General features: G+C 32.1%; 1 protein-coding gene across 4 annotated transcripts in view; it reads left to right on the forward strand.

Annotated features, from left to right (window-relative positions):
* LOC126737047 (beta-1,4-mannosyltransferase egh-like) overlaps positions 1 to 17,985 on the forward strand; it is a 188,857-nt gene that overhangs the window by 134,740 nt on the left and 36,132 nt on the right. The gene's annotated exons all lie outside the window — the stretch shown is intronic.

Raw genomic sequence — 17,985 nt, forward strand, 5'->3', positions numbered from 1 at the left:
CTATATTACTCATAACACAATCCTATATTATTCCACACATACGCCATACATACATATATATGTTGACTACTAGCATAAGAATGTTATGTTGTAGCATTCTTATGCTATGAGTTGTGGTGTAGCTACTATAGCAACACCATAATGCTCAGTGCCAAATAACTGCGATAGAAATTTAACAGAGAATCATTTTATTCTAGTGAAAATTTCTTACAAAGATACTTAAAACCGACCAATGATATTTTTTTTTAATTTTTCAAGAATTTGATTATATACGATATATTTACATACGATTATATACAGGTCGTGTTTTTGTTCGTTACTTATAGGAAACCGCATAGAGGCGAAATTTTGCAACGTTGCGCGTGTACGAGTGCCTGCTGCGATAGAGCACCGCCCCGGCCGGCCCGAGGACGGGATTAGTCATGATACTATTAATAGAAAGATAAATCCACTTGGCGATGCAATTTCGTGTGACTTTGCGCATGACGTCACTCGATGACAAAAATTCTGTTTGTCGGTTGGAAAAGCAGTATTTTAAAGCCTTTTTTATTTAACATTACTTATTTAGTATTATTATATTTTGTTATATGAAATATGCTATAATTTTATTATAATAGTATGTAAAATATTTCCTTAATAGTATGTAGGATTCGTGGATCCATGCAAGGATAGTAAAGCCTTATATAATATAAATGCCTATTTTGGTTTTGGATAAGGCTTAAAAAACGATTTTTATTATTTAAGGTATTTTAATTTGAAAATAAATATACACAATATGAAACGTCTGAAGGCTTGTTAATTAATAATAAATTAATAATACTTTATAGCCAAAAAAAAAGGATTTATGGTTTTTATTAACCTTTTTTTACTTTGAACGAATGCCTCTGCAGAAAAATATCAGTGATATAATATGTACATATTTTATTATGTTGTAAAAAAAATAAAACAAAAATAGAGGATTGATATACAGCCTATTGTGACAATTAACTTTCATAAAATTGTGTGCGCTAAGTATACATACGAGTACCCATTGGTTGTTGGTAATAATAGTGTTACCAGTAAATGCCAAAAGAAAATGCATGATGCCATTGATGACATACAACCAATTAATTTCACTTTCTTAAGTATTTATAATCTATATTTTTTTAAATTGCTTATGGGTAGACGTGTTATTAAAATGGTTTTGTAATCCATTGCCGGCAAACTTGTTTGTCCTTTGGAAAACTAAAGAATCGGCAATCTGAAACTACTTTACTTTTTTTGTTGTTGTTGCTTGAACAACCCACCACTGCACAGTACACCATGATAAAAAATGTTTAATTATTATAATTTAATAAACTCTGCCACATTTGTCACTAAAAACAAACACAAAATACACACAAAACAAATAAACCATGCCCTTACACTAAATCCATCGAACATCTAAAGCAAAAACGAAACGTCATATTAAAATGTATTAAAACTCAGTTCATGTATTATAAGCTGTTCCTGGGGAAATTTGTCATCGACTGACGTCAGGCGTGCGAGAGAGATAGGCTCATCTCATGCGCGTGGGTTTATCTTCTCGAGTATTAGTATCATGAGGATTATTAAACTTACATCTCACTTTCCTGAAAGCTGCGTCGTTTGATGTCTCAAAATATTACGCGAAAATCCAGGCATTTTTAAAATATTTATTCTAATGCGGGTTTTACAGACATGACAATGTGTAAAACCCGCATAGAATTGTAATCTTAAAATGTTTAATATGCTGTGTTTTGCATAATGAAAATTAAAGCGTTATTCTTATAAAAAATAAAATATCAACTCTGATAAAAATATAATAAAAAATCAGAAATAAAACTCCAATAAACAAACTTAACAACATATCATTTTTTAAATAAAAGGCTCAAATAAACCGCCTTCTTTTGGTAAACAAAAACTTAACCTATCGGAAAAGCTATTTCGCACCTCCAAAAGAGTTTCAGGTAAAATGGAATTGGCACCTTCGACAATTTTATTTCGCATCTCCTTTAAATTTGTTAGCCTACTAAAATCATGCTTGTAAATAGTCTGCTTAAGGTAACCCCACAGATAAAAGTCATTTGGAGACAAATCTGGAGATCTAGGAGGCCATTAAATATCGCCAGTCCCACTAATAAGGCGGTTAGGAAAAGTATTTGTTAAAAATTCTTTTACCCTAGCCGCGTTATGAGCAGGACAGCCATCTTGCTGAAAATAAACTGATCCCAGGTCTACATCAGGTAGGATTTGAATGGCAGGAAGAACTTGGTTTTGCAGTAACTCAAGGTACTTTTGGGCGTTTAAAGTGCCATCAATAAAAAATGTCCCTATAACATTGTCTTCCAAAATACCTGCCCAAACATTCAATTTCTGAGGATACTGGGTACGAAACTAAAAACTTCTGTGCACGTTTTCCTGAGACCAATAATGAACAATGGAAGGATTGTGTTTACCATGTAATGGAAAAGAAGATTCATCAAAAAACAAAATATTTTTAAAAAAATATTCGTTTTTATTTGCCTTTTCCATCATGGTTTCACAAAATTCCATTCCATCGCTACTGGTCTTCAGGAAATATTTCCTGAGTTTTTAAATACTTAAAACATTTGTACCCAGATTTTTTCCAGATATGAGCAACAGTTTTATTGCTCATTCCCAGTTCCTCTCCAATACTTCTAGTGGACCGTGTCGAATCGAGTTCTAGGGTAATGCAAACCATTTCTTCCCGCCGTTCTATATCCTGGACCACTTTAACAGGCGGTTCTTGACGTTTTGTGTGGCATTTTTTACAATCTTGAAGACAAAAAGATGTCTCAAAATTTGTAACCACATTTAAAACCGTTTTTGCACAAGTAATTGGTCTATTCTCAAATGTCACTGAAAACAAATCTCTACATTTTACTGCCGAATTGTCTCCATAAAACCATTTAATTAGTTGAACTCTTTCGGAGGGGGTATAAACAGCCATAGTGAAAAAAACACGAAAATAACGCTCAAAAATTATTAATGCAACGTGCAGTAACACAGCAAAGTGAGGTCTGCTGACTCCTGGTTCAAAAAATAAAAACGAAAAATTCCGCCGCCTGCAAGCCGCAACCAAGCGGTGTTGCCATTATTTTGGGTAATACGTAGCTCACGATAACACTATCTGTATACGATATAATTGTTATCTATGCCTTAAATTTATGGAATGGAATTTATGGAATTTATGGAAGGAATGCACATCCGTTCGGAATCGAATTTTCTTTGTCAAATACGAGGAACAATTAGAATGAATTACCTTCCTTCGACATTCTATAAAGAGCCATTAGTTTCAGGTAGTTTGTAGCTTAGCGTTTCGCGGCAGCGAATACTGTATTTCTGTTTTTACCTGTTTGATCCAAGCATAACCCATACACTACATCATCAAAATCAAAATGACTCAACACTAGCGCATCACTTAAGTTTATTTCTTGTGATATTGAAAGGAAATGCCTAGATGAAAACAACCTGTTTAAATTTGCATAGGCTGATTAAATACACTTACTTACATGCTGTTTCTATCGAAGATTGGTGTCAATATAGAGCCTCAAATTACGAGAACAATTAGAATGCAGAAGTTGTTCCGAAGAAGCCTTTAAAATATTAGTAGAATAAATTTTAAGTGTTTTAAGCTTTTGCCAAAAAAGTTTTTTTTTATTAAAACTAGAGGCCACCGCATGACCAAGATACTATATCTTCTCTTGGTAAATTGCAACATTAGTTTGATTTTTCTTTTGTATATAGGAAATCTACTTTGCATCAGTTTTTGTCTCTCAGTATTTTTTATATGCCATGTTTTTTAAGGTTATCATTTTTTTAATAGAGAAAGTTAATTATGGTGGTTTTTGTTTTTTTTTTAAATTTAAATTGAACCACGGGCGCGAAAACATCATATACCATACATCATACACAGACAAAAGGGAACACTTAATAACTTTTTTACTTTTCAAGATAAACAATTAAAATTTGGTATAGCGATAGAATAGTTATAAGAGCATCTTTTGACATATTCTATTGTTTTTCACCACTTCCGGTTTAACAGCTATATTATACTTATTTTTACGCTAACTATATTTGCTACCTTTTCTTTATACTCATAGAAAAAATCGTTTTTTTTTTAATTTTAAAATAGAGTGCCATGAATGCGTTGAAAGTTTTAATTTTTAATCAAGTTATCATGGAGAAATAGTTTTATTTGCATTTTATTACTTAAATCTTTTACACGCCTGTTTAAAATGTCCAAACCAGTAATTGTGCCCTCACAAAATATCATTTGACTGAACCGCTATAGGTGCACTTAATTAACAACAATAGCATCGGTGTAGGCGAAGAATGTGTTACAGGGTATCCAAGAAAATATGGAAAATCTCTTGGATTTAGGTAGAAAATTAAAAAATAATTTGAAACTTCCCTATAAAGAAATTCCTATAGGCGCTCCCTACGATGATACAGCTCCTTAAAGACGCCGCTGGAAATAGACAGAGAAGTTCTATTTTAAATTATTTAATCTGAAAAAATATATGTTTTTAAAAATGCAGTGTGGTTTTTAAAAAGGCACCTTAACGAAATTGTCTAAAAAAAAGGAAACCTATATTTTTCTTAAAACGAAAAAATAACCTTAAAAAAGAATGTAATAAATAAAGAAGCTAATAATTCGTAACAATTAATTAAAAACTTTATAAGTAGGTTCAACTTGGGATCCGTGGCGTCTGATACACTCGCAGGAATAAACATAAACGATCTGAATTATTATTATTCACCAATTACATTAATCATCGTTATTCAAGAACCACCTGAATAACGGTTTTCGAAGCCGTTGGATAGGTAGAGGAAAGAGGACATTGCCCGGCCTCCTCGGTCTCCCAATCTAACGCCATTGGATTTTTACTCATGGAATCACCTCAGAACCTTGCTGTATTCAACTAGACCCCTAAAATCATAGCTTATTTTCATATAACGTTTTATTCCTTGCTCCTGTTATTAAATCTACAGGATTGATTATCTTTTAATTTAATATGATAAAATACTATTTACTTCAGTCATACCCTGTATTTCACTTACACTGTTGGTAATAAACTTTTGTTGCCAACAAAACCTGTGTTGGTATTATAAATTCTTTTATCTAATTAAGTTTCTTCAAATTAAACTTCAAATTTTTTTCATCAATCATCGCAGTAAATTTGTACGTCCAAAGATCATGTATTACCTTCGCAATTACAATTATTGGACCCAATAATCTCACCGGGTCAAAAATTTGACAAATAATTGACAAAAAAACTCTTTTAGTTAATCTCTTTAAGAATGAAAAATCTTTATATTATACTCACTTACACTATCGCTCAAAAGTATTTGCCCACCATGTATTCTTTTTAATATTTTAAATTAGACACAAAAATCTTATCTTTATACCTATATTTAGACTGTATCTCATTTGTAAATTGCATATACATATGCTTAAACAGCATACCTATCAATTCACTATGGTTCGTTGAAAAACTCTGAGTATTTAAAAATATTCTTGCAAGTAACAAACATTTTAGTGAAAATATGCACTTCTTCTAAAAAACTAATCTGTTTACAGCTCGTTTCCGATGAAATTTGAAACATTTAAAGGTATTTAGTCTTCAAGAATTGATTTTGTGTAACATTGGTAAATAATTTCGCTTGCTTGTTGACGATTGTCACCGTTCTTTGCTGGTTTTTACATTCTTTAAAATAGCTAAAACAAAAGAGTTATCGGTAGAAACAAAAGGTATTATCATTGGACTTCATAAGGCTGGAAAGACTAACTGGATTTGGGAATTCCAAGGCGGACTGTCGATTATAATGTTAGGAAATTCACCAGAGAAGGGACTATTAGCAACAAACCTCGATCGGAAAGGCCAAAGGTAACAAGTTCAAAGGAGGATTTAAATATTATAATTACAAGCAAATGCAATAGACGCCTTATCGCCCCTGAAATTACAGCAAAAATCAACAAGAAGCGTAAAAAAGCGGTCAGTGTTTCGACAGTAAAACGGCGACTTTATAATGCTGGTCTTAAAGGACGTTTAGCTGTATCAAAACCGCTACTGAAGGATGTTAATAAGAAGAAAAGACTTGAGTGGGCCCAATCACACAAAGAATGGACCATTGATGACCGGAAGAAAGTTCTCTGGAGTGACGAGTCGAAATTCGAGGTTTTTGGAACGAAAAAGGCGAGTTTTTGTTCGCCGTTATGCCAATGAAAGGATCGCCGCTGAGAACTGTACAGTGGCCTCAGTTAAACACGGTGGTGGTTCGGTGATGGTGTGGGGTTGTTTCGGAGGATCTTCAGTGGGTGATCTAATTAGAATAGAGGGAATTCTTCGAAAAGAGGGTTACAAAACAACTTTAAGTGACAATGTACTTCCTTCTGGTACTCGAACAATTGGGCAAAACTTCATCTTTCAACATGACAATGACCCCAAGCACACGTCAAAATTGTGCAAGTAATATTTAGGTCAATTACAAAGGCAACATCTTCTGAAAGTTATGGTATGGCCCCCACAATCACCGGACCTCAATCCTATCGAATGACTGTGGGATGAACTGAATAGACAAGTGCGAAAATCATGCCCCTACTCAAAAGAAGACTTGTGGAGGATCATCCAAGAAGAGTGGCACAAGATACCTCAGGAAACTTTGGACAAATTAATTAGAAGACTACCGAAACTCTGTGAAGCTGTTATTAAAAATCGAAGAGGATATGTAGATGAATCCAAAATTTGATTTTCTTAAATTTAATTAATTGAAAAATGTATTGTTTATATTCATTTTGTTATAAATAAACCGTTTCATAAGCATAACTGATAGGCTTATTCTTTTTAGTTATAACTTTAAAATAGTCATATGTGGGCAAATACTTTTGAGCGGTAGTGTACATCCTCAATCAAATTCCAATTTATTACAAGTTTTTTCAATGCTTCTCCAATACTCACATCAAGGTCTTTATTAACATCAAACTGATTTAAAATGTCTGCGTCATTGCAAAGATGCAGACAATGTCCTACACTTAATAAAATTTTAGATATTTTTTTCTGTAATTTTACAATATTTTCAGATGTGAGAAACCTGTTAGAAAATCGTCCATAAAAAAACTGTATCTATTATTTTACAAGCTTCTAAAAATATCTTTGTAGTCTTTAACTAGCTGAAACAAACATCTTACTGCTAAATACAAAATTGAGGCTATCTCATACATTACAGTTTGTAGCTCAAAACCGTTTAACTCTTGGTCAGTTTTAGCTTTTCAAAAGATTCGCTGATATTTTCTTTTATTTACGGCCAACATAATACACATATACATTTTTGACAGATCCGAAATCATTACGAACTTATGCTTTTAAATCTGCTAGAAAAAAAGTAGGACTACTAAATTGCAAATCATTCAATAACAATCTAATACTTTTCACAAGCATTAAACACAAATCCGTATTTTATAGTTTAACTCTTTTCCCGTTCTATAGCATGATGCGATAAATAAAATTATCTTTAGCTTCAGATACTACAATTTTTTTTCATATGATCTAAATTTTCGTACTGACATAAACTTCTGATACTCTTTTTTTAAACTCAATCTTTTGAAAAATCTTTTTTTTGAGGCTTTCAAACCTATTAATCGTAGTTTGATGGAAAGATACCAGTTAATCTAAATTATTTTTTAATAAAACTGTAAATACCAGTTTGTCTTTCTCAGCTCGTGTTGTTGTTTCTTAAAATGACCTCCACTTCTCTTTAAAATGATTTTTTTATCTATTTCTCATTAAGAGAGCACATATCCATACAATAATAATTCACTAAGGGTTTAGACACATTCTAGTTTCTGGGTACAACCTAAACTAGTATGCGGTCCTGCAATAAAGGTATATTTTCTATTAGCATTCCCCTTTCCTTTTTGCCCCTTATACGATTTAATATTAAAATTCGCCTCTTTACATTTATAAAATTATTTATTTAAATTATTGAATCGTGCTTACACTATGGCTTTCTGTGCTCGAAAAACTGCAATTTCTATTAAATTTTTTCTTTTCTGAAAATTCTTACGAACTTTTCTTTTTACTTTCAAAACATTCAATTTTTGCTCAATTTATTTTTTTGTTCCTCGTCGATTTTGGTAGAAACTTAGGGCGGAAAAGAAGACTCAAAACTCAAGGGAACTATTAGTAAATAATATTAGGAAAAATGAAAAAGAACGGACTTACTCTTTGCTATTTCTTGTCATTCTGTGGGCCTCTTTCTTGCTTTTAATTTACGAAATATCCCCCTGGTTTCCACGCCCCTGGTTAAAATTATTTTTGCTTATTAGATTAAGAACAATAAACGTTCTAACAATAATTTATGTCCCAAAATTGGTTGAGGTAGCTAAAGTAGTTCCGAAGCTATAAATCGAAAACTAGTTTTTACAGTTTTCTTATGTTCAAAGAGCTCTAGCTCCCTGAGGAAGCATTTCCGGACCCATGTTCTTATGAACTTTTATTTTTTGTTTTAAGTTTTCTTTCTACATAAGAAGTTTGTAGCATGATCGATGAACACCCTGTATATTAGAGATACATTTTTCCAAAAACAGAAAAAGTTGCCCCCGAGTGTACCTACCCTTAAGATTTTAAATGGCAACACCTATTTCTTTTACCATTTTTGTGTTCACAGGTAGTCGGACATTGTCTTTGTTTTCGTACAACACTATCTTACACGTACATGACTGTCAGTCCTACTACCTGTTTCTACATTACCATTATCTACCACTTTCAAACACATATTTGTGTTCCTTATAAAATTCTACATAAACTGCATTTAGTTTTTTTTCCAAATCGTAACTTACCATAAAAATAATATTAACAACAATAACAATAACAACAACAACAAAGTGTGTACATGTCTTTGTTATGTTTAGTGTCGTTGCATACCTACTATCGTATTTTTACGGTGTAGGAGTCACTCTTTTAAGAAGAAGATCGGATCGGAATTCAATTTTTGCACAAGATGGAGAAACCATACCTAACTGCAAATAATTTTGTCAAGGCGATAACATGAACAAGAGAAAAATGAGTGACAGTAATCAAACCAAAGTCACGTTGCAAGGCGGCGCACCGTAAGAGATGCTCTAAAGGATTTAATTATCCCACGTATTCAAATTGAGCCCAATAATAGCACTCGTATCTTAGCATCAGCAGTTGGTTGTGCCAAAAACACCGTGCACCAAGTACTATAAGGCCATAATCTTCATCCGTTTAAACTGCAAAAGGTGCAGCATCTTGTTCCTGGAGACGCCTGTTCCTCCTCGTCGTCTTGAATTCTGCTAATGATTTCTCCATCAATTAGAAAAAAACGCTAATTTTCCAGGTTTAGTCCTTTCATGTGACGAAAAAGGATTTTCGCGCGAGAGGTCATTTAATATTAGCAATAACAACGAGAAGGAAATGATCAAAACACCCACGCTAAACACATTAGAGAGTATCAGCAAAATTTTACATTAACATTTGAGCAAGTATTCTTGATGACTACTTAATTGAAGTATACGTTCTCCCAGATTACCCTGAAGGTAATAGTTAAATAGTATTTTTGCGAGATGTTCTCTGCCAGACATAATAGAAGATGTGCTTCTCCAGTAATCATTTAAGAAGACATAGTTGCTAAAGTTGTGGTGACTGCAGACTTTCTGAGAAACGATCCAGACGTCTTTGCTCGCGTACGGGCATCTTGGGTCAAAAGGTGCAAAAAATGTGTTAAAATGCATTTGCTTTGCTTAAAGCATTTGCTTTGAATTGTTTATTGCTTAAATTGTTTTTTTTAAGTTGTTTTTTTTTTTAATTTAAATTGTTTATTGTTTAGATAAATTATTTATATTTTTATTCTAATGATAATGATGTATAGTTTTAAAGGATCCTTGTTTGGATTTTATTTTTTTACATGAAAACAGTGAGTCGGAGCGCAAAAATTCAAGGAATCTGTTTTATTAAAAATGAACAAGATATTTAAAAAAAAAAATTTTTTTTAAATAGTAGCGTATTTTTTTCATAAGAAAATTAACATACTTATAAGTCCGTCCCTGAACAGGTCAAATCACCTGAAAATTTAATCTAATTATTTAAATCTTATTTTAATACAAAGGAAAAAAATTGATATCTTTAAAAATTTCAACACCCTGTATTTTGGGGCGCACTTCCGACTATGGGTGTCCTATCCCAAACTACTTATTTGTGGCTCCTGTATATATTCTAGTATTTTTGACTATATACAATATTATATACAATTTAGGGATATGTTTTAATTTACATTTGAATATAGACCGAGTAGAACGAATAGACCGATTCCTTGTGAGAAAACAATTTTAAACGGGCTTTTGAATTTCGAGACATTTTTTTATCTTTAACATTATCACAAATGTCTTACCCAAATGCAATAACCTTTTATCAAAATGGTCCCAGAGCACGAACGGCTAGAAAAAATGTTTTGTAGTGCCTTAAAAGTGGATTCGAGAAATATAAGTGTTGAAGTGAACCATAAAACTGTCACCAGTGCTTGGAAAAAACATGGGTGCAAATTTTAAATAACGTACTTTATATTTACTCCTAAACATAATAATTAAAGTAGTAGTAACATAAAACAAATTACAAAATACTACTGTAAATGGATAATTTTTTTAACGCAAAGTATGTTCTTAAACTTTGTTACATAATTCCACAAGCTTAAAAGTATTTAAGATAATCTGAAAAAATAACTGTCAAATATTTAATAAAAAATTATTTTTCTTTGAGCAGGCATGACTTTGAAGCTTTCAGGGCCTCTACAAAATCAGCAACTCAAATTTAAAATGCTGCTTCCTTATAATCGTTTTCACTTACCAATAAGCACATTTGCTACTCTCTTATTCATTACTAATTAATTTTAAAGTGCATCAAGCTTTAGAGCCCCATTTTGATAAGCTGCGAGATCCAAAAACTTACGAGACTATAAGTATATTTTTAGTCAAAAATTTATCAACGATACTACTACTTTTATAAAAAAATAGTTACGCCACTATTTAAAAAAAAGTTTTTCATGGTACTCGCCATAAAATAAATAAAAATTATAATTACAAAGTATGTAAATTTTTGTATGTTTAATGTCGGTGTATACCTACAATCGTATTTTTACGGTATGAGAATCTGTTTATTTAAGAGATCGGATCGTAAGTAAATTTTTGCAGAAGATCCTAATGCCATACTCCATTGCAAATAATATTGTCAAAGCGATAACATGAACAAGAGAAAAATGAATGACAAATATCAAACAAAATCACTTTTATTATTATCACTAATTTAGTAGTAATTAAATTAATTATTGGTCTATTAATTATAATTAAATGAATTAATTGATCGTTAATTAATTGTCTCTAACTGTTTTAAAATAAAGCTGGTAAAAATGAATCGCTTTGGATTAGCGGAGCTTGCAGATATGCACCTTTTGTGTAGAGAAGCGCGAGGAAATGCTTTGTTCGCACAGCTAATGTACAGTAAGCGTTTTCCAGATCGTGAATTGCGCGAACGCAGAATGTTTATAAAAAATGATCAAAGGTTACGGGAGACCACTAAATAATAGGAAATATTGTTAAAAGTCATAAATGAGATGGTGATGATGACTGGTAAAACTCTGTTTTTTCCGCAACGCGTTTTTGTTACAAACATTGCGTTTTAATTAATCTTTTAAAATCCGATGGTTGTTCTTTACAGATTAATCGAATAGTTGCAAGGCGGCGCTCGGTAGAAGATGCTATAGAGAATGAAATTATGGCACGTATATAAATTATTCCCAATAATAGCACTCGTAAGTTAGCGTCAGCAGCTAATTTTGTCAAAAACACGGTGCGCCGAGTACTACAAATCCATAATCTAGTGCAGCATCTTGTTCCTAGAGACGCTCCTCGTCGGCTTGAGTTCTGCGAATGGCTTTTTTGTGAAACAGAACAAAAGGCTAATTTGCAGGTTTAATCCTTACAAGTGATGAAAAAATATTTTCGCACGAGGGGCAATCTAATCCTCGCAATAACCACAAGTGGAACGATCAAAACTCCCATGCTAAACACATCAGAGGGTATCAGCAGAAATTTAAGATTAATGCTTGGGCAGGTATTCTTGGCGGTTACTTAATTAGGCCATACGTTCTGCTAGATTCTCTTGACGGTAATAGTACTTAGTATTTTTGCGAAAAGTTCGACCACGCCTAATAAAAGATGTGTCTCTCCAGTTGCGGAGAGAACTTTGGCTCCAGCACGATGGCTGTCCAGCGCATTTCATTCGTACTGTAAAGGCTTTTCTAGATCAGACCTATAACAACAGGTGATTGGTAGAGATGGTCCAGTCCCTTGGCCAGCAAGGTCACCTGATCCACAGTCAAAGTATTCAACAAAGAAGACCTAGTTGCTAGAGTTATGGTGGCTGCGGACTTTCTGAGAAACGATCCAGGGGTATGTACATTTAATGTATGTACTATTAATACACCTTCGCTCGCGTACGGGCATCTTGAGTCAACAGGTGCAGAAAATGTGTGGAAATTCATGGAGGATACTTTGAGCATTTGTTTTAAATTATATTTGTTTGTTTTAATTATATTTTTATTTTAATTATAGTAGAAAACAAACAAAACATTCAGAAAAAAAAATCTTCAAAAAAACAGTGGCGTACCTGTTTTTTTATATAAAAATTAACGTACACGTGCTGCAATTTCGTCCCTGGACAAGTCAAATTATCTTCAATAGCTCAGAAAGTTACCTCATCACCTGTCATTTAAAAAAATTTTATTCAAAACGCTATATGCAATTTTAATGCAGGGGAAAAAATCTTTTTTTTTTTAATTTTAACACCCCGTATTTTGGAAACGGCGCACTTCCAAATATTGGTGTTCCATCTCAAACTACTTCTTTATAGCTCCTGTATATATTCTAGCATTTTTGATCATTTGAAAGGGGAGACCGTCTATAATACCTAACACCTATAAGACCACTTAATAATTTGAACTCTTTTGGAAGAAATGTAAACAGCCTTAATAAGTTGAGAAAAAAATAATAATGCTTTAAAATTAAACAGTGCAACTAGCAGTCACGTTGGCGTGCCGATATTATTATTCTGTAAAAAATAAAAACAGCAAATAGCTATCAAACGGAAAGAAGTGGTGTTTTACTCATTACTCATTGTTTTGGACAATGAGTAATCTTTAATTCCCCAACCTGGATTTGTCCGGGTTATTGCTCATTAATCTTTCTTTAGAGAACAAAAAACACACTATAGTTGGCGACAACCATAAGAATGTAAAAACATCAATGTGCTGAGGCTATTCTGAGGTTACTAATAAAATTACTGAATTAATAAATTTATTAGATTTATTTAAATGACAAGAAAAAAGCTATCCAATGTAAGGTTTAATTGCATATTAAATATTTTAAGTTTATTATCCCTACGATCTATTGACATCAACAGAATATATAAACCTATAGTCTTATTTCATCTTGGGAAAACTTTCTAACCTAAAATGACTTCAATCCCTTTCACCCTCTGCCCCCCAGGGTCATCCCCTTAAAAATTTTAAACGGCAAGGGGTATCGAGTAATAGCTTGTTTAAAAGGTCTTTCGAATTCTTTTATTTTGACATGTGATTTTTTTAAATCGGTCGATTCGTTTTTGAGAAAATTAGAAAAATCTTTATTTATCTTAATTTGTTCAGATAGAAAACAAAAACATGAAAATATCAGTTTTTATTTCAATAAATTTTCAAAATGTTGCCCGCTTTTGGCCAAACAATGATATAGGCGAGTTCAAATTCCTGATGGATATTTTCAAAAACATGTTGTGGGATATCATCGCAGCTGTCGATGATGCGTTGATGAAGTTCATCCAAACTTTCAGGTTGCGGAGTAAACACAATAGTTTTTAAATGACCCCATAGAAAAAAGTCTAACGGCGTTATATGAGGAGATCTAGCAGGCCATTCTATAGGCCCCTTTCGCCCTATCCATTTATCTGGAAACTCGTCGTCTGAAATATATTTCCATCAAGATGGCGCTCCACCTCACTATGTTCTTTCCGTTCGGCAATGGCTAGACGACGAGTATAACTCAGGTACCTCAAATTAATATTTTATGTAAAGGCCTCTAAACTAATAAAAATACTAAGTGATGTAATCTGCCATGGATTAGAACGCCTATTTAAGAAGCAATATTTGATAAATTTAAAATTTTATAGCATCCCATAAAACGATAAATAAAAAGTAGTTGGTGAAATTTTATATATATATATTTGCGTCATCTTGGATGATTAATATGATTTATGGTCAGAAGTAATATTTCCACCTATAAAAAGCTAAATAAAGGATAAAGCTAAAAACATTACGCTACAAATTGAGAATCTTTTTAAGTATATCGCTTACAAAATTTACTATTTCACCTCATGTGTTATTTTTATTTTTAAATTATTATATTTATCTTAAACAAATGCAACAATTCCGATAGTTCATTAATACAACTTTTCAAATCAGTCATTTTAAATTTATATGACAGACATTTCTTGGAACAAAATTAATTTGACAAATATATTGATATACGACTTAAAAAATAGATTAATTATAAGCGACAGTGTTATATCTTAACAAAGTTAGAGTAATTGGTTGTCGTAGGTGCGTTTACATCAGTTACAATGGCGCTAACATTCAAGGTCAAGGACATGGTCAGCGCGTGGACGTGCGCAATTAACATTAACAATTAATTGTAGTTGTGTGTACAGAAGAATAGAAGAAGGAAAATTATTAATAAGGATGACTTAACAAGTTAATCATTTTGGATTTTCTGCAAATAAGTATTTCTGGCTAGCTGCTACTATTATTGTCTTATTAATATTTTTTTCATATGAATGAATAGCTTGTGATTTTGTAGAATTATTTAGTTAACTTTATTTAAATCAAGGTTTAACCAAAGGATATTGTATAAAAGATAAAATCATACAATCAATGTTTAATACTATATAAATATTAAAAATTTAATAGTATATCTCTTTTTATTACAGTCGAAGAAAGTTATCAGAAGTCAATAACCATCATTTGCGCAATGAAAAATTTAACATAATACATATAATAGAACACATATAACAATACATTGGATTACGCAAGAACGATCAACAACAAGCATTACAGCTGTTATACCTTATCTACTTCTTACTTTTAACAATTTATTAATTCATGGCTAGAAGCAAAATATTTGCAAGGACAAGAACTAGAATTATTCTGGTGCCATAAAATACAAATATAGAACATACATTTTGCGAATAGTATGCTTAACTTTCAAAAAGCGGTTTAACCAATGATGTTAAAATAGAAAATTTAAAAGGTGGTGTCACATTTGTAACCTGCGATATACTACAAAGGACAGTTCTGGAGACCTTAAATCTTATACAATTGGTATAAAAAAATTAAATTTAAGCCAACACAACATAATTAAGATCGCTGATAATATAAATATTAGTTGATTACATAAATTGGTTATTTTCTCCTGCTCGTGATATCATAGGTATTAATAAAAGGTTTTCTTTACTTTTGGTGTTCTGGTTGCTTTGCCCTGAAGAAGGCAATAAGCAGAAACACGTGTCAGCTGGTATCATCCTGGTTTTTTTTTTCTGCTTCCTGACTGACGGAAAATCCTAATAAGCTTTTTTTTCATTTCTTTTCTGTCCGTAGTAGATTAAAGAGGAAGATTTACTCTCATGGAAAGCTAAGCCAATAAAAACGAAGCATATTTTTTATTGTTTTGCTGTATTTTCTTGTGTTAAAAAAATGCGTAAATGCATAACGGAATTGACCGTTGATAAGGTTTACTTATTTGATATGTCGAGCAACGTCAATGCATGTCTCTTGATGCTGTAATTCTTATCAAATTTATTTTATTAACATATAATAGGAATAGGAAAAGTCTACTTAGGTTTCTACTAACGAGCCTAAAATAACCACATATTCCAAGATTTATAAAGTTTAACTTTTCGCGCACTAGTTTCTAAATAGTTATTTATGTAACAAGTGTGTAAAATGATCCTTTTTTATAACTAAGAAATCTTTCAATAATTTCTGTGAATAAAAAAAGTGGAATCTACACACGTGTAATGTATAATTTTTTTTCTACTACCGAAGAAAACATGAACAAAATCAAATATAAGAAATTATTTGACACGTGAGTGCCCAAAAAAATTACTTTGCGCACTAGTGCGTCAAAAAACGCCAACATTTTTTTAAAAATTTGACAAATTAAAAGTTAAGTGTCAAACAAACGATTAATACTTTTTACGCACTAGTGTATAAAAAAACATTTCAGGCGCTAGTGCGTAAAAAGTGAAGGTTTGTAAACCCTGGGACATGTATAAAATGAGTACCTTAAGCTCGGTGCTAGAAATTTTTTTTTCTACTTTTAACATTTTTTTACGCACTAATTACTCACTAATCCGTAAAGCTTAAAAAGTTATTATTTTTGATCTTTTTTCTGAAGTTTTTTTTAGTAGTAAAGAAAATGGTGTATGTTACACGTATGAAAATTCTTGGGAAAATAAAATTAATGGAAATTCATAAAAAAAGAAGCATTTTATACACTTGTTACATAAATAACTATCTTAAGTCTATTGCAGCTGTGCGTTTTGTTTAATAATGTAAACTACGTTATAAGGCGGTAAGAACCAGATTAAACCATTTCCGTTTTACTTTTTATAGAGATATTTGCAATTTTATGATATAATTTTTTTTACTACCGTGCGTAAAGTATTCACTTTACACACTTTCCCGGCTTTATAAAGTTTCACTATTTACGCACTCGTGCGTTATTTGACATTTAAATTAAAATTTTAAAAAATTTTTTTCATGTTGCCTATAATTTCCTAAAAATAAGACTTTTAATTAGAGAACAGTAGTTAGGGCGTCCTGAAATAAAAATTTTAATGTCCCTCGCTTAACTAGTAAGTCACCAAGTAGACCAATGGTATTTTATACTACTATAAATTTTATTTAAAAAATTTAATACCATAATATATCTATTTTACTCAAATAATCAAACTTTTGAACACCGCACATGATTATTATTTAAAAATACCGATTATTTGATTTTTTATAAATGTTCTGCACATATTAATACATATATTTAATAAAAGCGTAAAAGACAAATACACTCTAAGCCTCAAGCAATTATGATTTACATTTTGTAATTTCGTTATAACTTGCCGCTATTGTCAAAAAAGACACCACACCTGATAATGAATGTATTTTTCTGTATTAAGCTGTGATCCATGGACTAGAGTATGAGACAGCTTTTTAAGACAGTGACGGATAAGACAAATCAGAACTTTGGAAACTGATCTCGAAGACCGTCTAAAGGAGAAAGTGATTCATTTTTACCTAGAAAACCTAAAAGACCATTCCAATGTTGGAATTGTATTGAGGAGGGGCACCTTAACTAGCCAGCTGGTTGGGTGCTATTAAGCCTCACGTATCAGACTAAACCGGCTGCCACGTCCTGGAGAGACCAGTAGATTGGTAGTACCGGGAAAAATATGCGGCCGTGAATGTGAGATGGTGGTGGATACAGGATCAAGTCATACTATCGTGAAGCCAAACATCGTAGGTCACTGTAGGATTGCAGCACCAATCCCCAGAAAGATACATTCAGACCAAGGAAGGAAATTTAAGTCACAAATATTCCAACAAAGATGCAAGTTGCTGGGAATCAATAAGACCCGCACAACCTACACTGTTACACATACTACACCCTCAGCCTAATGGAATGGTTGAAGAATTTAACCATTTGAAATCTATTTGAGATTGATGGTAAATTCTAAGCAAACCAATTGGAATACTTATATACAACCCCATATATGATGTGTTGCTTGAGACCTTTCTATTTAAGATTTTAGGGATATATCTTACTCGGTTCAAGGGGTTGCAGTT

Source organism: Anthonomus grandis, chromosome 6 (genome assembly GCF_022605725.1).
Source record: "Anthonomus grandis grandis chromosome 6, icAntGran1.3, whole genome shotgun sequence".
Classification (NCBI taxonomy): domain Eukaryota; kingdom Metazoa; phylum Arthropoda; class Insecta; order Coleoptera; family Curculionidae; genus Anthonomus; species Anthonomus grandis.